Source organism: Lissotriton vulgaris, chromosome 6 (assembly GCF_964263255.1).
Source record: "Lissotriton vulgaris chromosome 6, aLisVul1.2, whole genome shotgun sequence".
NCBI classification, from domain to species: Eukaryota; Metazoa; Chordata; class Amphibia; order Caudata; family Salamandridae; genus Lissotriton; species Lissotriton vulgaris.
The window spans coordinates 867,573,594-867,598,809 of NC_141694.1; positions in this window are offsets into that span (position 1 = coordinate 867,573,594).

Genomic DNA, 25,216 nt, shown 5'->3' on the forward strand with positions numbered 1-25,216 from the left:
GTGGTGTCGAGTAGGTTCCAGATCTCGATGGCGTGCCTGTGGACGGAGCGGGTGTTGAGCAGGATGCACTTCAGGTGGCTGCTGCTGTCGCTCGTCTTGGTCTTGGTTGGTGCTGGAGTAGTGCAGGTCCGGATGCAGGTGAACTTGCAGGAGTAGCAGCAGAAGGGTCCGTGGGTGCGTCTCGGGGTGGCTCGGCCGGCGTTGAGGGTGGCGGCGTCGTACGTCCGGCTGGCGGGCTGGGGTCTGCGGGGGTCAGGGGTCCTGGCACTGGGCGCGGTCCAGGCGCGGACGGGCGCAGACGGGCTTACCTTTGGCACACCTTCGGCGCACAATCGGCGCGCCCGCTGCGCGTCAACGCTGCGCGTTTGCCACTCTGCCATATGTGGAGAGTGGGGGGGCGGAGCGAGGGAGGGTCAGCTGGGAGGCGGGAGCGGGGTGGCGAATGGGAAGGACGAGCGAGGGAAGGGGGCGGGGCCGCAGGGGGGGCAGCGGCGGGGAGGTGGCGGGAAACGCGGCAGGGACTGGGCACAGCAAACAAGGGGTAAACAACAGACGAAGGGTAACACAGCGGAAAAACTTTACACACACAGTGAAGAAAGCACGTATGCAGAAATAAAAATACGCAGGGGGATGACGCGGCAGGGGCCGGGCACAACAACAAGGGGGGAGGAGGGGGAGAGTCACAGAGAGCAAGGCGGCGCAAACACTGAGGTGAGATACAGCACAGCAAAAGGGGAGAGCAGGAGGAGAGTCACAGAGCAAAGCAGAGATACACAGAGGCAAAATGCGAGGTTAGCAGGAGTACAAAATGCAAATGCGGCGGAAGTAGCTCCGGCGGTCGAGGGCCGAGTACAGCTGCGAGCAGTGGCGGCACTAGGCGGGAACAGGCTCACTTACGGGGAGTGCGCACGGTGTGTGGGGTGACCTCTATTGGGAGCCATTTTAGTTCTCTGAGTGCAGGTGATATGTGATCAAACGTCTTGACTCCAGTGACCATTCTGGCTGCTGCAACTCCACTCACAGCCCATGAATACCCCCAAGAGCAAGCCACAATGCAGCAAGACAGGGTCCCACAATTGCCTAGTGGAGGGGGCAGTAACCGATGCAACAAAAATGAGAAAAAAGGAAATGTCTAGCTGAGGCAACCTCCTCCACCTCTTCTAAAGGATCCAACCTAGACCCAGTAACAGAAGGAGGATCCCCCGGCCCGAAATACAGCCTCCACCATAGCCGCAAGAAATGCCCCGAGGTTGGGGTCAAAGCAGACCTAGTAGAAAGCCCAGCCACCACTGGGAGGGCCATAGAATCACTCATGACAGCCCAAGAAAATAGGCCAGCCAAACAGGGAATCTTCAATAGCATTGTATGCTGCAGCACTGAAGCAGGAACTAAGTATGGTCGAATGTAGCGAATTCACGCGAAAGCTTACTCGCAGTGCGCAAAATACGCGAACTTTTGTGAGATTGCGGATTTTTTATTTTTGTGAGTTCGCGAGTTCTTTTTTCACAGCGGCTACCGCGAAGTTACCCATGCGGTCATATATGGGCGCGGCCATCTTGTTTTTCACTGTTCGCGCTGCGTATTTCCGTTTCCGATGGCGAGTTGCATGCTCACGTTGCGCATTTCCTGTTCCGGGTCGCAGTTGCGTGTTCGCATCCGTTTTTGCGTGCTCGCGAGTAAAATATTCCACAAACTTACCCACACTGTTGCAATGGGTGCGGTCATCTTGTTTTTCATTCATTGCTATGGTTCTGGGCATGCCTTTTCTATCCTGCTTCAATCTCTGTAATCCTTTGTTTGTTTGAACTTTTTTTAAATCTATTTTACTCATTACCTATCTCTCTATTTTTGTACATCTATATTTTGTGTTTTTTTCTACTTTTCATTGATTTAATAACTACTTTTTTTAACTCTCTTTTCTTTTATTAACTTTTTCCCTATTCTTTCCTATTTTTTCTTCAACCCAGGACCATGGCAAAGGGAGCTGGCAAGAAATCCAAGGGGAAGAGTCCCGCACCTCAAAGCCGGCTCCCTTGCAGGCGTTTAAGGGGGGCATCTGCAAGTCTCAGTAAGATCTTCAGCGCGGTGGAGGTGGTCGCACTTGTCTTCTTTGTGCAGCCCCAACTCCCCAAGACCATCGCAGCAGGTGGCAGGCCCGGTACAGGGTACGGCCTCCGGGAGCTTCGTCAGTTATGGGGTAAGGTATTCCGGGCCATGTATCGGGAGTCAGGGGTCCGGCGTACCTACAACCAGGTGACGCACCGGTGGCCCGACATACTGGACCGGGAACAAGACCTGCTTGACCTGCTTGGCATCGAGATCCCTGGTCTTGGTGAGCACTTGTAGCTATTTAATAACTACTGTGTTTTCTTCTGCTCTGTGTTATATTGCATATATATATTTTTTCCGAAGAGAAAGAATGCAGCCGATTACATTGCAGGTAAATTATGTTTCAAAAGCTTCTGTGATAGCAGGTGCTCGCCTGCTCAGTGGCGGTGCTACTATGCTCACTTGTTTTCAATTGTGTGCTCATTTGGCCTGAGTGATTATGTATGAGTGTACTTTACAGAACTACGTAATGCTAGAGACTAGAGACTCAAGTCCAGTCATTCCTTTGTACTCCTGCCACTAAGAAGAGATAGTGGTGGTGGATTGATAGGTTGAGTATATTATGACATGTTATTTAGAAGGACATTTTTAGTGGTCTTCAATCATGCTGAACTGTGTCTGTCACTTCGCGTGCTGCTGTTTGCTGCCAATCCTAGTAGAACCTTTTTGTAGTTGGTTTAGTGAGTTAAATAACTTTCCAAGTAGACGGTCTGCGAATCCAGCAATAGTAATATCCTAGTAGACCACATCAGATAGGTCAATAAATTTAGTGCAATTGTTGTTTATTTCCCCAAAATAAGTTTTTTATTGTTTTTTTTTAAATGTTTGATTTTGTTGACAACAATCATCCATGTTTGTGTCTTTCTTTCATGTACATCAGCGCCTCCGAAGGGCAAGAGGACAGAGATAGCGGTGCCGGTGGAGCAGGAAGGCCAGGATCGGTCCACCGAGGGCTCTTCTGCTGGCCCCAGTAAGTTTTCCTGTTAATATTAATAATTATACTTCCCTAACTTTTACAGCACCTATTTATTCCAAACGTTCATCATAATTCTATTTTTTCCGAAATCGTCTTTGATCTTCTTGTAGACTGTTTCTAAATTCTTATCCTGCCTCTACTATGACTCTCTTGGTGCTACTACTATTTTATTATTAGTCTGTTTGTGTAGCTAACTCAGCTTGCACAGTTCGCAAAAGGTATTAAACAAAACTCCTATTCAGCAATAAATCTAGGCACTGAGTGCAGTCCTCTGGGTTGTCCATAATGTGTATTGAAGTCTTCTTAATGTTTATGCTTTGACAATTCCTAACAATAAAATGTCAATAGCCACCAAGAATAAGATACTATTTTACTTTTTGTTACGATAGGAGGACATACTACTATTGTTGCAGGGACTATTCTGCACACACAGAACTATGGACAGGAAATAGGGCATTGGTGATAATAGGCGCAGTTAGACTTTCCACATACCACAGTCATAACAGAAGTTGAACCCCTAATCTCCTTACTGACTAGCTAGTATGTCAAGTCATTATATGGCTCCCGAATGCAGCGATGATCCCCAATGATTATACAACCCAGAACATAAGACTACGGAGTCAGAGTCCCGACCTCTCAGAGTCACGGAATCATGCTTGCAAATTGCAAACCCTTTCCCTCACTCACTCATAACCAAACACCACAGAGTCTATGTAAGTTTTAAAGCTTTATTAAAAGTAAAACAACTAGTTGTGTGTGTACTCTGTATATTAATTTTCAATTGTGCATTATATAAAAACATTTATTAAAAGCAACTTCATAGAAGAGAAACGGTGAACTCATGAAAACTGAACTGTGGCTGATTTACACATTAATTGTGGGAGACCCCTCACCTTGTTGGAACTTAAAGTACTGGTGGTGATGATGATGAGTAACATATTGCTCTTGTTCGTAGAAGGGAATCTTCTGTCTGTTATGAGAAAAATGGTGCGCGTTAAAAAGCAAGCATTCATCAGTTGTTCCAAAAAGCATAGTATGTTATGGCTAAGCATAAATAAAAACACCCTCCCCTTCCGAAAGGGGAATTTTTAGTTTAGACTAGAGAGTCACAATAATTAAATTTGTTTATATAGTAAAAAATGTTTTCATTCCTGGACAAAATAGGGAGTGGTGTATATGGCATGTAAGAATATGAAATGCTTTTTCTAGGCGGAACACCATCGGCACAGACAACCACCAGTGCCGGGGCCAGCGCGGAGGTGGTCACTCCAGGGGCGGATGCGGTGCCACCAGTGCCAGCAGGAAGTGCTGTGGGGGATGCCTCGGTAGTGGCGGGGAGTGGTAAGCTATTATATTCCTTACTTATTGAGATTGTAGAGTATGCTTGCTGCAGGGGTGTATGTTGTACAGTACAAGTACAGTTGACTGAGAAGAATAATTACGAATTTAGAACTAAGTTTTAGTCAACCAGGTAGAAGACAATCACCCTTGACTTCGCATTAGCAATAGCATTAGCGGCAGGAGTTGACAAGTAACCAATGGCCTCCTCTAAATTTGACTTCAACTCAGCTGTGAAAGTTAAATCGAGAAGCCAAGTCACATCAGAGATGAACTTGATGGATGGGATGAACAAAAAGGGAAAGAACGGTGTAAGGAAGGAGGAAGGACGAGCGAGTTGAATTACTGACTGGCAAAGAATGGTACGTGTTTTTGAATGCAAGCTGAGGTGGCTGGTAGGAATCTGATGCATGGCCAGTTGAAGCAAGGAAGGGTGGAAGGAGAAAGAAAAGAGGACTGCCTGGGTGGGTAAAACAGAAACTGTATGAGTGCGCAATATATTAAGCATGGGCAAAATTTGCGAATTCACGTTCCGCGAATTAGTGCGAAAGCGAATTCGCGATGCGCATAATCCGTGAATTCGTACGAATTTGCGGGTTTTTTCCAGTTCGCAAGGGTTTTGTACAAGTTCGGGAACGAGAACTTACTTGTGTGGTCGCAACGGTCGCGACCATGTTGTTTCCATGTGTCCAGCCTGTTTGCGACCCTGTGGTTCATCGTGGCCACCCTCCGGTTCATCAGTGCCACCCTCTGGTTCATAACTGCCATCCTCTGGTTCACCACTGCCACCCTCTGGTTCATCACTGCCACCCTCTGGCTCACCACTGCCACCCTCTGGCTCATCACTGCCACCCTCTGCTTCACCACTGCCACCCTCTGGTTCATCACTATCACCCTCTGGTTCACCACTGCCACCCTCTGGTTCACCACTGTAACCCTCTGGTTCATCACTGCCACCCTCTGGTTCACCACTGCTGCCCTCTGGTTCATCACTATCACCCTCTGGTTCACCACTGCCACCCTCTGGTTCACCACTGCCACCCTCTGGTTCATCACTATCACCCTCTGGTTCACCACTGCCACCCTCTGGTTCACCACTGTAACCCTCTGGTTCACCACTGCCACCCTCTGGTTCACCACTGCCACCCTCTGGTTCATCACTATCACCCTCTGGTTCACCACTGCCACCCTCTGGTTAACCACTGTCCCCCTCTCGTTCACCCCTGCCACCCTCTAGTTCACAACTGCCACCCTCTGGTTCACCACTGCCACCCTCTGGTTCACCACTGCCACCCTCTGGTTCACCACTGCCACCCCCTGCTTCATCACAGCACCCTCTGGTTCACCACTGCCACCCTCCAGTTCATCACTGTCACCCTCTGGTTCATCACTGTCACCCTCTGTTTCACCACTGCCACCCTCTGGTTCACCACTTCCGCCCTCTGGTTCACCACTGCCACCCTCTGGTTCACCACTGCCACCCTCTGGTTGATCACTGTCACCCCTGGTTCATCACTGCCACCCTCTGGTTCACCACAGCACCCTTTGGTTCATCACAGCACCCTCTGGTTCACCGCTGCCACCTTCTGGTTCATCACCGTCACCCTCTGGTTCATCACTGTCATCCTCTGTTTCACCACTGCCACCCTCTGGTTCACCACTGCCACCCTGTGGTTCACCACTGCCACCCTCTGGTTCACCACTGCCACTCTCTGGCTCATCACTGCCACCCTGTGGTTCATCACTGCCACCTACTTGTTCATCGCAGCACCCTCTGGTTCAGCACAGCACCCTCTGGTTCACCACTGCCACCCTCTGGTTCATCACTGTCACCCTCTGGTTCACCACTGCCACCCTCTGGTTCATCACTGCCACTCTCTGGTTCACCACTGTCACCCTCTGGTTCATCACAGCACCCTCTGGTCCATCACTTCACCCTCTAGTTCACCACTGCCACCCTCTGGTTCATCACAGCACCCTCTGGTTCATCACAGCACCCTCCAGTTCACCACTGCCACCCTCTGGTTCAACCCTGCCACCCTCTGGTTCAGCACTGTCACCCTCTGGTTCACCACTGCCACCCTCTGGTTCAGCACTGCCACCCTCTTGTTCAGCACTACCACCCTCTGGTTCATCACAGCACTCTCTGGTTCACCACTGTAGATTATGGGGGGAAAGCACACCTGCCCAGCCTCAACTGAGATGAATTAATTTGGGGCTGGTTAATGTGTCACTGAATTTGAGATTCAAGTCTGGCACCTGCTTCCTTAGCTGTAAGTGCTTCCTGTTGCAGTTTATTTTTTTTTACAGGAACATTGTGCCATACTTGTAACTATACTCTGACCCTGCTTTGAGGGTCATAGCAGGGTCAGAGAATTGTTGCAAGTAGGAATCTGAACTCTGGAGGGGCCCCTCAGGAAGCACTACAGGGAATGGCTACAAATTAGCTTAAACATTTGCACCTGCTAAGTGCTTTTAGTTTTGCAAAATTTGTTCCGCGCGTTTTTGCGCATTTTTCTGCAATTTCGTGAAATTCGCGGATCGCGAAATAGCAGAAAATCCACAAATTCCATGAGCGGAACCAATTTTAAGCCCAATATATCCTTTGGGTCTAATTCAAATGCAAGTCAAGCACTGATGCATGGGTGGTGGTTAGTTTGTGTCATCATGGCTTGCGTCTGTTTTTCTTGGGTGCAAGCTGACTGCGCTGGCATTATGCCGGCTTCCACAAGTTTATATACTAATTTCGCTAAACAAGAGAGAAGAAGAAGACTGGTGTACTGTCTGAGTCTTTTGTAGTGAGTCCATAGTGCTAGTAAAATTCCTGAAACTCCCACTAATGTTTGAGCAGAGGCCGACAAAGTGTGAGGTTAGATAGATACATGCCACAAATGTTATGTACTATGCTTGCAAGTTGCTAGTGCTACTGTGACACAACTTTCTGTTGAAATATTTTGTGTTAATCTTAAAGAGTATTGGTTACAGTATTTTTTTCTTTCATCATATAGATACTCCTTCTAAACCATCGAGGAAGGAGTTGGCTATCCTGGCCAGGCGCCGTAAGCTGGAGGCAATTGTCGCTGAATATCGTCAGCAGGTGGCTCAGGAGGAGGATGAGTCAACAACAACAGCTGCATCCTCCTCCACTGCCCCAGTGTCATCCAGCCAGCGCAATCTTCCAGAGGTACAGCACTGTGGTCCGGCAGCCACCCGCCGCCGCCGAGCAGCGGAACCAACAGCTGCCCCCCACAGTACCTGCAAGGCGCGGGTGCACCGCCTAACCCTGCGAGTGGCCTACCTTGACCAGGAAGTGAAGAGGCAAAAAGTCCTGCTCAAGGACCTCCGGAGAGAGCTGCTGGACCACCTGGCCACAGGACACGGCCGGCCAAAGTAGAGACTGTCCCTTGCCCCTTTTTTAAAGACTTTTGTGGGGTGTGGGAATTGAGCGTTGGAGTTTTTGAACTTTTGGGGACATTTATTTCATGGACAATCTTTGGGGTTAGGGAGTGGGGTGGGTCGGGTACTTATGGGATAGTTTATTTTTGTTAGGGTCTAAATTATTATTTATTTCCCACTTAAACATAGCATACAGGTTTTTACTGTTTTGTGGGGGAGGCAGAGGGGGTTAACTGTATGTTTGTTTTCCTGAAACTTAACTGGCTGGTTGATTCAAATTGTCTAAGTAATCTCCAGAAATTTGTACAAAAGTGCCACTGACAGAGTTAGTGAATTCAATTGTCCTACTACTTTACTTGTACTACCATCAGTCTCTCCTCTCCTCCTACTCCATTATTCTTCCTCCCCCAAAATGCTTATCTTAGCTGTGATTCGTGTTTGCGAATAGGGCTAGGCACAGGCCTGGCTGCATGGCAAAGGGCGATTAAGGTTGGCTATGGAATCCTGGACGGATGAAATAGCATCGTTGTGGTGGTGGTAGTAGTAGTGGTACACACTGGCAGTAGCAGCATATGAAAAAAAGGAAATGAGACATTGAGTGGCCTGAGAGGAGTATTAGAACAGTACTATAGTACAGTACACAAGAACAGTGCCATAAATTGTAGCCTAAGCAATGCTAAAGTATTCAATCAAAAGTTAACTACTGGTTGCGTGGATTATGGCTACTACAAGAACTAGTACTGAAGGACACAGCAGCGTAAGCTTTAGTCACATGTAGGAGGATGTTGTTGATGATGAATCCACTCGATGGCGGACATAAAATTCTGAATTGATTTGCAAATACTCATGGGTGTCTGTCAAGCAGAATAAGAATATATCCATGGATTCCTTGACCTGCCTTGAAATTGATTTTCTGTTGCTTTTGACCTTATCCTCTCCAGCAAGCGAGTGGAATTATTGGTGTCATTTAGTCACACCTCCATAAAAATCACACAGCCCAGGGGAAGAGGGTTAGGGGTTGAAAAATGGATGGGAATGGGGGTTTTTGGGAGAGAATAAAAAAAACACAGTACGCATGGACTAACAACAAATGAAGAAAAGCAAATCTTTGGATTCGAAGATATCCATAAATCTTTTAAGGGACTTAAAGGAAGTGCATGCATGAAGTTGTTTGCTAAATGGATGGTTAGGTTACTGAAAAGTAGTACTTATTACAACTTACTAACTAGTACTAAACAAATAGAGAGTACAGGGCTGCGGTAATTACGCAATTTCACTTGCCTATCTGCCCTCAGAGAGAATAAACACTTAGTAGCACATTACATAAGTTTTAAAAATAGCAAAGAAACTTATCAAATAGCTGTATGGATGAATTTAAAGCAAAGAGCAAACGCACAGAGTTGCACTCATAGAAGTTCACAACAATAACATTATTTAAAAGATAAGGACAAGTGAAGTGGATACTGTAACTGTATGTTGTAGTTGTCCTGGTCAAATTGGGAAGTTGCATGCATCCAGCAATTCCTCTTATTCGCGGTACTCCTCCATTCCATCGGGTGCTCCGTCTATCAATCTTGGTGACCACACTGTCCACTGCCTGCCTGGCGGATGCGGAATTGCGGATTGCTATGGTAAGCCTGAGTTAATATTTTTCCCATCACACAGGGTAAGTGCCATCCTATAATTGTCGATGGAAAAACAGAAAGGGATATTAAAAAACCCCGGAGGATAAATATAAGGTACGGTGTATAGTGCAAAAATAACACTTTCACTTTCAGAGTCAACAGTATTACATACATGCTTCATTTCTTAAGCGCCTACTCAGAGTCTCTGTTTCCAGGATAATAATTAGCACACAGCAGGCCAGGGCCATGCAGAAGGTCAAGGCAGGCACCACTGAGTGAACCAACCTCCATGTAGCATACCTCTTTGACACAGACAGACAAAGCAGATCGAATTTTATACAGCAAGCCACATAGCTGCAATTTTACATGAACCGCTGTCTAGACTCTGGCATAACACTACACTGGCTCGACCACTCCATACCACAACTAGACAGACATGGAGTTCTGCTGTGGTTGTTGTTGACTTGTTTACCACTCACGAAATGGCCACAGTTCTTCCGTAAATCGACGATGATGATCCATCCATCCCAGTGAGTGACTCTGAAGAAATTATGTAACTTTGGTCATCATGACTCATCATCATCATGGTGTTGGCAAACTCAATGTTGTTCATGCAGTCACAGTCTACACAGTGAGTCTCAGGACATTTTCCATATTAAGAAATGCAACGTAGTGGCCCCTGCAGTGGAAGTATAATTTGTATTAAACAAGGTAAACAGAGTAGACTTGAGTTACGTTTAGTGTGTAAAAGTTTAAATAATAACAGAACACATAGGATTCATTTCATGCACAACAAACAAACAGCAATTGCTTTCATCAGAGCCAGGCAGCTAGATTTGTACACTGCATGCCATCTCATCATTCATTACCTGTTCCACTTTTTGTCAGCAGCTTATTCTTAAGTGAAGGGCCACAGGGCAGCCTCTCGTGTCAATTTCTGAAGTAAAAGTCAGCATAGTCAGTCATTCCAGTCGCACTTCTTTTGAGGGGACTCGTCTTCGAAGTGACAGTTTCTTGATTCTGTATAATCCGGCCATCTGCCTTGAGGGAAATGGATAGGGGGAGTCTGGAGGAGGAGGATAGAGGAGCATGACTGAGTTGTGAACTTGTGAACTTCAGGAATGCAGACAGCAGCACCTTCAATATGGAAATAAGACGAAGACAGTGCTGCTGATGGATTTGTTGTGATTAAAGTTTTGTTGTGCTAATACACAGAAATAAACGCGAATAAGGACGAAAAGAAAGTAAGTATTTCAAGCCTAGGTGTCAGGAAAGTAGAGCTCGTCCTCAAACTCTGTTAATTGAACCGGGAGTAGGTCAGCTAACAGAGAAGAACTTCTGTCACCTAAGTCGTTGTACTCTTCTTCCTGCGTGGATTCACGTATTTTGTAATCTGGTGGTATGAAGTGCTGATTCATCTTGATCATTGTTCACCTCTCCACATTTTTTGCCGAGAGGCGAATCCTTTTTGAAGTTACAATGGCACCAGCAGCACTGAAAACACGTTCAGAAGACACACTTGCGAGTGGGCAAGACAAATAATTTATGGTCAGCTTGGTGATCAGTGGCCATTGAGACCTTTTCCCACACCAATAAACCAATGCGTTCTGATCAAAGAAGACCTCTGTTGGGTCATCCAGATAGGCCTGCACCATCCACTCAAGGTCCTCCAGGGGTGCTCCACTTTGCGTACCATCTGTTGCCTTTGCATCAACACTGGAATGAGCAAACCCTTGATGAGTTATCTAATCCGCTTCTGACAATATTATGGCTGGGCCTGGTGCAGGTAATGATACGTGTCTTGTTTTTCAGCATCAACTCGGAACGTTGAAGACACCACCTTCAGTTGGTGCTCTAGCATACGCAGCAATGGGATAGCTTTGCCCAAAGTACAGTCCTCCCTGCTGACTTCACGCGTGAAGCCCTCAAAAGGATGAAGCAGGCCTGTCAGGCTTTTAACTAGGTCCCATTCCTCTACCTCTAGCCTCATGTCTTTCATAGAAGCACCCCGTGCCTGAAAGACATACTCATTGATTACCAAGTACTGCTCAAACAGACGCTCAAGCATGTAGAAGGTTGAGATCCAACGTGTTGCCACCTCCTGGATGAGTCCTCTGACTGGCACTCTACGGTCACGTTGAATGATCCTCAGCTGCTTCCGGGCCTTAAAATAATTGCTGAAATGTGTGCAGATTCTTCGGCAGGTGGTCAGTAACTTTCTGACTATGTTTTCTTTTTTCAAGAAATCTTGAACAATAATGTTAATTCTGTGCACCAAACACGGCACTCTGAAATAGCCAAAATCAGCCATGGCCTTAACTATATTGCTGCCATTATCCGTGGAAACATAACCAATCATGTGCCTTCTTGGCTGCAGCCATTCAAAGACCTTACTGTTAAACTCCTCTAAAATGTTTACTGCAGTATGATATTTCTCCATGGCAAACATGGCTATTGTTGCATGTTTCCGAGTAGCTCGAAAAATTGTGACACTGTCAACACCTGCAGCTATCGTCTCTCTAACCCCCGCAAAAGAGACCCAGTGTGCAGTGATGCACATGTAATCAACGGCTTGGCAACTGGTCCACATGTCTTTTGTCAGGTGGATAGTGTGAACAGCACTCTTCTGCAAAGCTGCCCCAATCACGTCTAGCACATCTTGATGTAGTGCTGGAACCGCAACTCTGGCAAAATAGGACCGGCTACGAACCTTCCATTTAGGGCAGACTGTTGCCACAAATTCTAGAAAACCCACCCCTTCCACGAAAAAAAAGGGAGCAGGTCCAGCGCTAACATTTTAGCCAGCTTTGCATTATACACACCTGCCATTGGGTGGTTGCGTTCGAATGGCGCCTCCACCAAACCACGCTTTTAATGGTGGTCTGGACCGTTTTCATATGTGATGATGATCCAGACTTCTACAACCCAGTTAGGCTCATTGATTTACTTTTTCGCATTGGTTTCTCTACCACACTCTTACTGAGCCATCTAGATGTTGCTGAGGTAGAGGGTGTGGGCGCTACCATTGCAGTGCTGCTGCCAGGGCTACTGTGTGTACCAGAAAAAATGTATCTCGCTTCATCACCTCCCCCCTGCACGATCAGCTCCTCGTCATCAGATGCAACATCAATGGATTTTAACTTTTGGCTTTCCTGATGTTACTTAGGTGCGCCTCCCACTGGATGCTGTGGTCTTTTTGGAGATGACCTCTCTGGCTTCCAGTACCATAGTTGGTACCAAGCTTACCCCGACTAACTACTTGTTTACAAATCGAATAAATAACTTGGTTTTCCACCTTTTTGCTAATACTAAAGAAGTCCCAAACTGGGTAGTTGAGATTTCTGGTGGTGGTGGAGGTGCCACTTTCAATGCCAGATGAAGTGGAGGATGGGCGTGGCGGAATTTGACTCTGTTGTGCACTTACAGCACCACTACTTGAGGTAATGGAGGTCGAGCTGGATGGAGGTGCCTGCTGGCCCTTCTGAAGAGAAAATATGGAAGCTGTAGGTCGTGTTGGTGTAGTATTTACCTGTGTTGGTGGTGGTACCAGTGACACGCCACCCACATCCCGTGCAGCATTTTGGGATAGGGTAAAAATGTCTGTCTGCTGCATGCCCGATGGGGCTGGAGTGACAACTGTGATGACTGGCTCGTCATCATCAGACTCTTCATCAGCAGCAGAATACACCACGTCTACTTCTTCTTCTTCATCACCCATAACTGAAAGCCTTGCGGGAACCTTCCTTTTCCCTAGATTTGTCGCCTCATGGCGTGCCTCCCTCTCAGCCTGTATTGGTGGGTGCCAATCAAGATCTAGATCATCAGAACGAAGGGGGCTTGAAGAAGAAGTTGTACTAGCCCTCCTTTATCTTGCTGGGGATCTGGAAGACAATGGATCATCAGGAGTGGCTTGCTCGGCTGATACCTCCACATGAATCTCGATTTCCTGATGTGATGCTACATCTGGAGGAACAAGTATTGTGGGCAGTTGTGGCTTGCTATGTGCCTCTCCTTGTGCCTCTCCTTGCGCCTCTCCTTGTGCCTCGCCTTGTTGCACCAGTGATTGCCGTTGAGGCTGTGGTTGAACTCTCGTCAGATGAGTTACACCCTGCGTTGAGTGGATGCTACTTTGCGATGAATCAACGCCAACATCACTGGTCGATGGTGAAAGAGCAATTAAAGTGGCTGCCTCTGCGACACTCATGGGCTTGTGCCTAACTTGCTGTGGTGGCACTGACACCAATGAAGCGGAGGTGCTGCTCCCAGCTTGGTCCCCGGCATACACCGCTGCTGCAGGCGTAGTTTTTTTTCCCAAAAAAAGTGGCGGTCGGCACACCAGTCTCCTTGGTAAGTGGCACCACTTGCTTCTTCTGCTCCTTCTTACCGGCAGTGGCACTGGCAACTTTCTTGGTAGAGGAGCTACGGCTATCTTTCTTTGGGTCCATCTTCTTCAGATGTCAGAACAGCAGGACGCAGTTGCACGAGTTGCAGAGTTGTCTGTGGCCACACGTGACGTCACATGACATTGTGCACACACCGCAGCAAGACTTCTTCCTGGCACTACAACAAGTGTTGATGATGATGAAGATGATTCCTGGTTCTCAGTCTTTGTGCACCTAAAAGCAAAGAAGGCAGAGGAGCATCAGTTAAATAAATGTTGCATATGTCGTGCTTCAATTAATACTATTGCATCTAAGCATTTATTATTAACACAACACACACAAAACGGAAAGACCCAAAATAAAAATTGCAATTCTAATAAAAAATTTATGTTTAAATTAATAGAAGAGAGACCACACAGAGAGAGTGGTTTCATGCACTCATTCATAACCCTAGGCCTACTGGCCTGCAAGCTTGCCGGCCAATTGCAAAAACTGCCTGGCCTCAATATGCCCCTCCCCCACCCACATGGCTAGGCCAACAACTATAAGTAGGCTATGCCAAAAGGAACACCAAAAAATCAAAATACACACAAAAATCACCTCAATCCAATGCCATCCATGCCCTAAATTATGTTTCTTTAAATTCAAGAGACCCCATAGAAAGACTTGGTCCATGCACCACTGAGTACCCCTGGGCATAATGGATGAAAGCAAGGCAGACTGGACGCAGGCCTATGGCACAAAGCACACTGCCTGGCTTCAAAATGGCCTCTAGACGCACACCCAAATTGCAGGGCCCTGGACCAGGCCTCAAAATGGCCCCCACCCACATGGCCAGGCCTCTCTACCAGGCCTCAAAATGGCCCCCACCCACATGGCCAGGCCCCAACAACACCCAAAAAATCGAAATACACACATAGATCACCTCAGTCCAATGCCATCCATGCCTTAAATGATGTTTCTTTAAATTCAAGAGACCCCACAGAAAGACTTGGTCCATGCACCACTGAGTACCCCTGGGCATAATGGATGAAAGCAAGGTAGACTGGGTGCAGGCCTATGGCACCAAGCACACTGCCTGGCTTCAAAAGGACCCCTAGACCCCCACCCACATGGCCATGCCCTGGACCAGGCCTCAAAATGGCCCCCACCCACATGGCCAGGCCCTGGACCACGCCCCAACAACACCCAAGAAAATCGAAATACACAGATAAATCACCTCAATCCAATGCCATCCATGCCCTAAATGATGTTTATGTTTACATCCAAGAGACCCCACAGAAAGACTTGGTCCATGCACCACTGACTACCCCTGGGCCTACTGGCTAGGGTGGCTTTAACACGCACAATCAAAATAAAAAATAAACTTCCACATATAACAGTGAGCTATTCAATTCCATGCCATCCATGTTGTAAACGATATTTAAGTTCAACAAAACTCACAGAAACAGTTGTATCATACACCCATGACTAACCCTGGGCTTACTGGATACTGTGGCTACCCACAATATATTTTTTTAAAGTTATGGTTCATAAATTGTAGTTGCAGCAACTGCAATGCCCCAAACAAACAACACCAACTTACTTGTAAAATCTCAAATCCAAAATTGATCCAAACAAAAAGTCCTCAAATACAAATATCCAGCAGCAGCCACAAAAAGTAATCCTTCCAGCTCCAGATCCAAATGAGAAGTGACCAGGACATGGACAAAGCACTGGGAGGAGCCTGCTGGACAGGAACAGGAGACTCTGGGGCACTTCCTTCCTCCCACCCCCCAAAAATGGACTCCTTTCACAAAAAAGTGCAGCCAAATGTCAATCTGAGGAGTTATTCTGATACAAATCATCATTTTCAGAAGGTTTATGCTGCCTGCGAGAGATTTATTGTGCAGAATTGCAATTTTTGCGAGTTCGAGAAAGCGAGCTGTTCAAATCTCCCAGTGGATGTCAGCTGCGCCTCGCATCTACGTATTCGAGATTGTTTACTCTCGCGATATGTGATCGCGGGCCCTTATGACGTATTGGCGATCTCAAAGTCTCGCAGTGCAAGATGGAGGGACTCCATGACATACTCATGGTCGAAAAGTCTCACGCGATCACGCAGCCAGATCCAAGATGGCGCAGCGCACGCAAACCGGCTGGAAAACAACTCGGCGAACTCAGAATCACGGTAAGTCAACGCCGCGCGCGGAGTATTGCATTTTTGAAGCGCGAACAAGCAAAAAAAATTCACCAACTCGCAAATTTCGAATTGTTTGGCAATTTCGCATGATTTGTGGATTGCGATATTGCCAAACTTTCGCAAATTCCTCAAGCGGAACGAATTTTCAGCCCATTCTTAGTGGGAACCAGACCTTCACAGGATTTCCTGAAAGGCCAGTCTGCAAACAATAATAATGCTGCCGCTTGATGTGCGGTCCCCTATCCGCCAAGGACAAGCAGAAGCCATGAGACACTGACCTCAAAGAAACTCACGTACCTGCAGAAGAAAGTGCTGTGCACTCCTCGCCAATCCTGGGCAGCAAAAAAGCACAGTTTGGGATATAATGGACAACAACACAACTAAATAAGAAAATCCCTCCCTGGGCCCATCTCACGCCTTACAGCTAGCCACAGATGCCCCTCTGGTCTTGCATGCCCTGCACAAGAGTGTGATCACACACAACAACAACAATAAACTGCTATAGCAGCCACAAAAAGAAAAATTGAAAATGTACCTGTAGCCAAGATGGTAGTCGGCTGCAGAAAAAAGAAAGATTAAGCCCTTCCCAGGAAGTGATGTATTTATACCCTTCAGTATGGGGGTCATCTTGGATTGGGAAGGAAAAGTCAAGTTTCTTAATTGGGTTCTGCATGAATGGAGATAAACTCATAGGTAAAGACTGTGAGAGGAAGACTGAGGAGGAGGTAATGTCCCTTTCCTCACTGTGGGCCCGATTCACAGAACTAACTTAAGACAAAATCCTAAACTTACTACCATTGTGGTACTTACAGAAGGCACTTACTCGTTTTGGTATTCACAGAAGGCATTTACTCATTTCGGTATTCACAGAAGTTAGGAGTCATAACTTTAGGACTCCTAAATGCCTTCTGTGAATACCGAAAGTCTTAAAGTAAGGATTTTTCTCAGTTTAGGAGTAGTAAAGTTAGGACTCCTAACTTTAGGACTCCTAAACTGAGAAAAATTCTAACTTTAAGACTTTCAGTATTCACAGAAGGCATTTAGGTGTCCTAAAGTTAGGAGTCCTAATTTCTGTGAATACCGAAATGAGTAGGTGCCTTCTGTGAATACCAAAATGGTAGTAAGTTTAGGATTTTGTCTTAAGTTAGTTCTGTGAATAGGGCCCAATAATCTCCTGGTGAAGGACAACACAATCTGTGGAAATGGAAAAAGAACTACATTTGCCCAGGTTTTTCCCAAACTTGTAAAACCAGAAAAAAAATTCAACAGCTTGTATCTCAGTCCTCAGTTTGAGCAAATGCAAATGGGAAGCGTTTGCAGAACCTTCCCCTCTGCCAGAAACAAATATGGGGACATAATAGCAACAAATAGCGATAATTATCGCTAAATGTGCTTAGCGCATTTTTTCTTATCGCCGGCTATTGCCAGATATCATCGCAGAGATAACGTGCTATTGTCAACGTTTATCTCCAAAGCAATAAAATATCCGGCGATAGCGGAGAAATGCATGAATATCGCTGGGAATCCAGCGATATTCAGGCACCATCACTAATGGGGACTTAACCTGTATATCCACCTCCCATTGGCTATACAGGTTAAGAAGTGGTCTGAGCAGGCGTTAGGTTTTAGCGATAATCGGGCTTAGTGCAATTTTTTTTATCGCTTCGCCTGCCTTGCTAATAGGAGATAGCTGTGTTAGCGACTGTTTTCAGTCGCTAACAGTTTGAGTACGCCTACTTTGCTTGTCATTAGCGATAAATATCGCTAACATGCAAAGCGAACCCTAAACCTGTAGCTATCGCCTAAAAGCTGTCGCTAACTGCTGTTAGCGACAGCTTGCTAATCGGGTGATAAAAATATCGCTGCTTTACTGAGAAAAAATCCAGCTAAAGCGGCAATATGGCCCTTGATAATATGCCCCATAGTTTTGTCTCATAGAGTACCATGTATAAGAGTGAGGTAGAAGGGGAACAGCTCTTCAAAACTAACATTTCGATATATGTCAATGCCTGAGAACACGTGCTATTTGAATAAACACGTTGAAAACATTCTCCAAAAAACAGGCATTGTTCTGAAACAAATGGTGCGAAATATAAAATGAAAGTGAGAGGAACTGATTACAAAACAACATTAAAAACTTTTCATTCACCCGCAAAATTTTTCGTCAAAATAGATGCTTATACTACTAAATCGAGGACGTTGGAAAACATTGTTCAAATTAGAACGCTAATTTAGATGTACACTTTTTTTGCTAAAATACACAGCGTTCATAAATTATTTGGATACAATGCACAAGCAGTTCAGCTCTTTCTCTGCATTGCATACTGATTAGCCCTAATTCCATTTGTCCATAATTAAGAGGATAAATTAAACTTGGGAGGTTGAAAGTTATTTTATGCTGTGGTCCCTGTGGAGCTGAATCGCATGCTTCTGTTTGAAGCTCGCATCTATCGAACAACTACTCATGCAGGGGGGAGTTCAAAGCATGCAGGTTTAGAAATATTGTCTTCAGTGAATGCACCTTAAGAGAATTGGTTTATCAAAGAAAAGAAAGAGCTCTCTCTCGAAGGAACGAAGCAAGGTTAATTTACAAAAGAAATGCAAAGCTTCATAGGGTGAAGATGTGCATGTAATGAATATGGTTAACATCTACATATTTTTAGCGTAACCACAAATGACAGTTTTTTTTATATGAACAGAGGTTATTTTTGTCTCTTTTTTCACCATGTAGTTAACCATAGCTTATTTCTAGGACTGTTTTTTCACAGACTAGTTAAACCACACTTTTATTCTGTGGCTGTGTTTTGCCTATACGCAAGGGAAAGAAAACAGGCTGGTCGTGGCTAAAGCAGTGTGGTTGCCGTCACTAGACACTTCTTTGTGAATCAAACGAAGTACAGATCCTTTGACGAGCAAAGATACTGTAGGAGACTGGCTATCTGTGCACTGTACTAAAATGAAGTACACTATGTACAGAGTGGGAGGAATCCCCAATTGGTTTACAGAGTTCTAAGTAGATAATACTAACTCTTTTTCAGGGTAGTGTTGGCGAGAAGATAGGCTTATCAGAGGGCAGTCCTAAGCATTTCTTGTACTCACAGAGGCAATAATTGAGACACATACTCAAGAATAAATCTGAGATCAATTTGTCAAAATAGTATTCATTTTCTATAATTTTTAAGTCCAATAACACAGTTTTAAGGGAAGTTATTTCAGAGATACGATTTTGCAAAGTCAATAAATATATGACATCTATGCCACATTTTGCACGGTGGGAAACAATGGGGAAAAGATGAAAAGTTGCATAGAAATTCATGCAATGCTTTCAGGAAGTTCACCTTATCCTTTTAGGTCAATGTCAGGACCAGGTCCAAAGTTCCTGCAGGAGGGGTTTGGGAGCATCCCAGATCGGCCGGGAGCAGAGTGCTGAGATCTTGGAAGCTGGTGCCCAAAGATGAAGGGGGCCACTTGAAAGTACACTGAACAGAGAGACTTAAAAGTAAGTCTGATGGGCCTCCTTAGGAGGAGGAGGTCGCAACTGACTTTAGACCATGGGACCAAAGCTGGTTTGTTGGTGAGGGGGCCAGGTGCATAGCGAACATGTTAGCCAGGTGTTGAGCATCTTGAGGTTCTCGCAGACAGGAGCAGGCAACTGGGAGAGTCGATCTCTGGACAGCCGGGCCACTCAGAAAGTAGGTCTCAGGTGTCTGAATGTCCCTCAATGGGTGCCTGCTTTTGGTGCTTTGGGAATTCAGAGTGAAGTCTTCTTCTTAATGTTTGCCACTGGAGGTCCGGTACCCCAGGTATATGTACTCCGTGGCTCTAGTAGGTCCCGGTGTCTCCAAAACATAGTGAGGAGGCAGATCTGACCCTCTAGATCTGTTGTGCCTTATCTTGATTTGGTGGTACATCGATGTCGCCGGGGAGCAGCAAGTCAACAAACCGGACTTCACTGGATCAGTGCCTGCAGGGTGCAGGGGAGTGATACCTTCACTCCAAGGAAGCTTCTCGCCAATTGTTAGAAGACGGAAGGCGCTCTAACTTTCTTGGAGTCATTTCAGTTTCCGGACAACACAGCAGGCAGTAATTGTCGAGTTGTAGGAGCATCAGGCAGGGTTTGGCGAATTTTTCTTCTGCAGCAGAGTTACAGTTCTAGTGCAGCGGGTCTTCTTTGTCCTGCTCTTTTCTTGTCCACTGAACCTGATGTTCAGGTTTCAGTGTGCCAACTAAATACTGAATTTAGGGGCTTACAAAGGGAGACAGGTAGTATCCAATGGGCTACTTACCTTTAGGCTGTCTACACACTCTAGTGACAACTTCCTGTGGGAAGGGGCACAACCCTATCACTGATTGGCTGTTTTACAACCATCTTAAGATGGTTGAATTTCAGGAGAGGGGTTCACATTGTTAGCCTCACCCTAGGGGTGGTGTAGGCTGAGTGGGTACCCTCCTCCTAATCTAGCACATTTTCCTGCCTTTCCGCCTGCCAAAGGTAGAGCATGATTTGGGGCTTGGACTCCCTCACTATCTGGAGGTACCTGGTTTGGATTTCAAAGATGGCATTGCCTTTCAAGCGTCGTTCTCAGAAAGGCTATCCTGTCCTGGAGAGGTGTGAAAGACCTCTGCCCGAGCTGGCTTTGTTCTCTGAGAGCACTGGCCCTCACCCCATGAGGTCACAAAACTATCCAGTGGTGGCAGACTTGTGAAAAGAAGTTAGAGACCACACCTTTGCTTGGTAGGTTTTCAGATGACCCTCTAAAAGGGTCTCCTGCGTGAATGTATTAATGATTCTAACACTGGCATCAGTGTGGATTTATTAAGACAAGATGTTCTTAGAAATCAAAGAAGCCATCATGGAGCTAGGACACTCGTATTGACACATATCCAGCCGAGGCACTCTTCATGGCTTCCCTGTGTACTTACAATATTTCGGAATAGACTGGACATTGTGGGAACATATCTGCTCATGCTGATATACCCTCACGTCGGATTTAGTGAACCCTGCCTTAGGGCTAAAGGCCTGCTAGAGGGGTGTCTTACCTATATCCCATGCAGTGTCTGTGGGCATGGCATACAAGGATGTGTGCCGTGTTGACTCTTTGGGTTTTTCTGCACCAAGGCACATAGTCTGTAATTGCAGCATAGATGGCCTTCGTGAGTGAATGTTAGGGTGGCACAATTCGTACTGCTACACTTGGGGTCCCTCTTCAGTGCCAATGCTCTAGGTACCAGGGGTACCATCTACAAGGGACTTGCAAGGGCCACCAAAGTTGTGCCAATTGCGGTATAGTTTTAGGGAAAAAACACTGGTACTGGGAACCTGGTCAGCAGGGACCCAGTACACCTCAGTCAAAGCTGCATTAAAAGCCAGGCAAAAAGTGGGGGGGTACTGCAACAGAAACCCAGTTTATTGCAGGTGCTTCCTGTGGTGACATGCCCCAATCCTCATCTAATTTAATGAGTCAGATTGGCGTTTATATCTCATAGCGCATAGCTGTGAAAGGAAAGATGGAGGCCAACAAGGGAGAGGAGGCCTCCATACTTGATTTCAGCACATTTTACTTGCTTTTTTGAACAAACGTTCTAGTGGAACAGTGAAGCTCTTCACCAAGGAAAGGTTTGTCTTTGCGAATAAATCTTGTAATTCCTAAATAGGCAGTTAATAGTTTAAAGCCAGATGATTACTACTCTTAAAATACTGAACATAATTTGCTAATAGTATTTTTGCAACCAGCAAGAAAAATTTGAACCAACCTATGTACAAATAATTCAGTTCAGAAAATTCAGATTCGAAGTGGGTCGCTGGTCTGATCTACGTAATTAATATTCATGTGGTAGCTAGATAGCAAATTGTGACTCACTGCATTTAAAAAGAAAAATGTAGGATTCTTCTTTGTATTTTTGGTAGTAATCAGTGGTCCCTTGCACCACTGCCTACGCCCCAACAACCTTTTCTTTGCACTTGGCAAGGGATTGCAATTTGTGCATGTCTGCCATATTTGACTTGTAGTGTAAACTTCATACATTGGCACTTGGGGAGTTACATTTACAAATCCAGAAACAATTCCAGAGTAAAGCAACTTTTTCTTTTTCAAATTCTAGAACATTTTGATACTAATCTTTGTTTCGCCATAACTGTAAGAGAAACCCAGACATAATGTTTTGAGGAAGAGGCATATCATTTTAAAGGGGAAGTTTTCCATGCATTCAATGGACATCATTCAAAAATCCAGCAACATAGCTCGCTTTTTTCCTACTGAACTACTGCAAGGTAACACTTGGATGCCAACATCTTTCTTCCTCATTCCTTTTTTCTGAAACATCTCATTTAAAAGATGTATGAGTTACTTTGGGGGAGATCTAGAGCTCAGCAGATGCACTGTTGTTACTCTGTCATGAATCAACAGATCTGTCCATCATGCTGATAGTTAATCTTTCTCCTTATTTAGAGTTTGGGCTGATGGGCCACCCTTAATTGTGACATAGAAGGACTTTGAGGTGTCCTTCAGACCTCTGTCATTGATTCCCCGTGCTCTGTCATCAGAAAGCCCTCTGTTAATTTTGGTAAGGCAGTCATCTGCCCACCATATTTAGATTGCTCTTCTGTCAGTGTGACGAGGATGCAAGCATGATAGATGACAGCAATGGCATACAGGGGTTCTGTTTGCAGGCGTGTTTGTCAATATTAATGTATGAATCCATCAATGCACACCTGTTCAAAATTGTTGGAGGGTGGTTTATTAGTAGGTGCAGGTGGTACCTACAGTTAGTGATAACACTACAGTCACAAATAAGGTCCAGTCAAGTCTCAATAATCCTTGCTCAACCGTTTGTTGCATGACTCACAAGCAGTCAGGTTTAACTTAGAAGACAGGTGTGTAAAGCATTTAATATCACCAAAACATTAAATAGGTAAGGCACAACACACAATAAAACTTCAACAGCACGTTATTATTATAAAGACTATTTGTATGATTAAAATGACACCAAAACGACAAAAATCAATTTTAAGGGAACCAGCGATATGTCTTTCAAAAGATTAAATGTAAAAATGTGCTTTCTAGTGCTTATAAGCATAAAGCGCCAACCTGGGGCATCTGTTCGTGCTTGACCAGGACCAAGTAAAAGTTTCAGGCTGATCACAATGGAACGCGGGATGGATTCGTTGGGTGGTTGAGGCCGGTCAAAATTTTCACTTCGTACTTAGTCACTTTTTTTGTTCTTTTTCCCTCGATGCTGAGAGAGGCTCGACAGCAAGTTGGGTTGCAGTCCAATGACAGCGGCTTGCTTCAGCACAATGACTCAGCGATTCCTGGAGATATTGGTTCTCATCCTCAGTTTCAAAGAGCTCTGGAGCTTTCAGTTGGGCAAACTTGGGTTTCATGCTGAGTCGTGGTTCAGCGTCCCTGGCTTGACTCTCTTCATCAGGGTTGGTCAACTTATGGAGCTTTTTGACAAACGGCATCCAAATGTTTCCAAACTTCTGGATCTTCTTCCAGAAGGTCTCCTTTGGGATTCTGAGGACCCACAACACCAGCCAAGGGTCCAGAAGTTCAGAGTTCTATCTTGTAGTTTTGGAACTACAGTCCTCACAATGCATCTGGTCAAATCCTTTAAAGTCCAGGTGAAGGAGGTCAGCTGGGCTTCTCTTAGTAGAGGTGATGCAGGTGATGGCTACTTCAAATGTTTAACCATGTCCACATTGTTTGCGGGATTTTTTACCTCTCTTGGAAACCGGTATCTGCCTAAGAAGAAAGAAACATATGTAGAGTCAGTCAGTCAAGGATTTTAAACATGCACCAAAGCTTAAACTTTGAAAATGAAAACTGGATATTACTCTTGACCCAGAAAGTTTCCAGAGGGTTACGTATATTCTGTAATTTATCAACACTACACCATTATTAAGTTGACGTAAATAACACAACAATAAGATATTGCTTTTATCCAGGACTATTCAAGCTATGGTTAAGGACATTTCCAGAATCAAGCTCGAAGTTCTTACAGATACAGCACTGAAATGTTGATAGAAGCCACAATCTTTAGAATAAAGTTGCTGTGTTAAAAAGAAATGCTCTATTCGAAATAACTTGTTATAGAAGCTTATCAAAGCATAACAATTTACCTCAATGTACTTTTGTTTGTTGGGTGCATGAAGTGTCTGTATGCATGACTATATGTGAGTATTAGATAGTGATGTGGACAATATGCATTGTGTGTATGAATTCATTGATGTATTTATAGATATAAATATGTATTCAACAAAAACATATTTTGAATATAATAAATAATAAACATTCATATTTATAAAATAAAAATAATTGTTATTAACTTTTTTGTTTGTGTTTTCACTCTGATCTGGAAATAAATAGCTGTCTATGATTTTTCTGAAATTGATTTTTATCCCTGCCGTAGAAAATCCATTTGTTAGCAGGGGAACTCCTCTCTTTACATTGTTGTTTCAGGTGATTTCTTGAATCTCAATTTTGCATGTTGCTTTCAGGTAGTCCACTCCTTAATCCCTTGAAGCAAGGCAAAGTTTTAATTTGTGAAGCCCAGAGTGTTCAACAGATACAGTACTTCAGAGTGCAGTTCTCTCTTGATGCAGACCAGGGGTTTAACAGGGCATTCCACCTTCTCTTGATGTTTCTAGGCAGGAATCTGAGTTACTGAACGGCTCTCCCATATTTAATCCAGTTTCTGGGCTGGCAAGAGGGGGGCACCCCTGACAAATGGGGTGCATGGTAACATCCTGCGTAATGACAACTTCCTTAGAAGTGTGGAATATGTATGTCCCAGAAAGCACTTCTCAACAGTAATCAAAATGTTGAAAATCTCTCCTGGAGGTTCGGGTCTGGGTAACTTAACCCACAGATCTGGCTAACATTTCCCTACACTATCTTTCCAGCTAACTCCTAATTCAATTAAAGGGGCTCCCCTATGGCTGATGGTGCAGGAGATGGAGGTGGACCTCGTAGTGTTGAGGCCCAGTTGTTAGAAGCACATGTCTAAACAACAACCACGAACATGAAAATGGAAACATGTCAGAATCATGGATAAGGCGACAGCTGTATCCAACACTGGACACTCACAGGAGGACCTCTGCAAGCAGTGGAACAGCCTGCGAGGGAGAGTGCGTTCCCAGTCTTTAAGGGCACATCAAGCAGCCCTGAACCTCAGAAGATGTTGTCTATACTCAACACTGACGGCA